This window comes from Pyxicephalus adspersus, chromosome 1, assembly GCF_032062135.1.
Source record: "Pyxicephalus adspersus chromosome 1, UCB_Pads_2.0, whole genome shotgun sequence".
NCBI lineage: Eukaryota > Metazoa > Chordata > Amphibia > Anura > Pyxicephalidae > Pyxicephalus > Pyxicephalus adspersus.
Window position 1 is genome coordinate 126,557,985 of NC_092858.1, and position 1,257 is coordinate 126,559,241.

A 1,257-nucleotide genomic window follows, 5' to 3' on the forward strand; every position below is an offset into this window, starting at 1 on the left:
CCTGCCCCGAAGAGCTTACAATCTAAGAGATGGGGGAAGCAGCACACGCTAGGAGAGGGAATATGAAATGGTGGGTAAGTAGTGAGGGTTTTAGGAGACATAAGAAGAGGGGTATACAAGTTTGAAAAGATGGATTTTGAGTGCTCTTGTAAATGTAGGGCAAAAAGCAAGCCGAATAGGACCAGGGAGAGAGTTGTACAGAGGCAGGCCAGCTCTAGAAAAGTCTTAGAGCCGTGTGTGATGAGGAAATGAGTGAGGAAGTGATTAGTAGGTCATTGGAGGAGGGGAGAGATCGGCTAGGGGAGTATTTTTCTATCAGCTCAGAAAGGTAAGTGGGACAAGAACTGTTGAGGGATCACTTTAAAGCACTACAACAATGCAAAGTATAACATTCTGTAGTGTTAATAAAGGAACAAAATGCACATATGACCTCCTAAACATTTCCAGCTTGTATGTTCACTTTTCAAGGCACTCATCAAATAATTGTCTTGTGTTCCTTTAATTTATCCTTCAGAAATCCTGGAGTTTGTATAAAGGAGAAAACTAGGACTGTGTGCATAAAACATGCCTCTTACTTTTTATTCCAGCTCTATTGTTTTGCATACAAAAGAAACCTATTTCTACCTATTATCACTGCAAGAACTATTGCTTGATCTCAAAAGCTTTAAAATTGTCTTTGTATTTGTGTTACCAGGCAACCGGTTATTCCCAGCACATATACAGCAGCAAAGAACAAATTATCTTCAAGGATCCACATGGTAAACATTGCTTTGTAGCCAGACATGATTACACTGAATAAAAATGAATTCAGTGAAGTTGTACTTTTTTTGGGTTGGGCTGGTTGGGTTTCCAGCCGTGCAATACAAAACCTGACATGAGCAGCCCTGTATGAATACTTGGGATACCCTGCAGGTATTCATCCAAACCAATGAGTCTCAGTTTCAAGATAAAAACTGTAAAAAAAATTGTCGCAGTAGTAAAAGAAAGAAAAAGTTTAGACTTTTATAAGTCACTATATATAATGCAAAGGATTCTAATATAGGTATCAATGGTATCATAATTGGTGGTGATCAAAAGGGACTATATAAATCTACATACAAATCAATCAATATACTAACAATTCTATGTACGCAATAAACACATAAAATATTGTAATCAACCAAAAAGGTAATCTAATCAGATTTGAAAGTGCAAAACCATGCTGTCCACCTTCCTATAATTTGTTGCTCACGTTCCCACCAAGGAGTGCACTGGGCA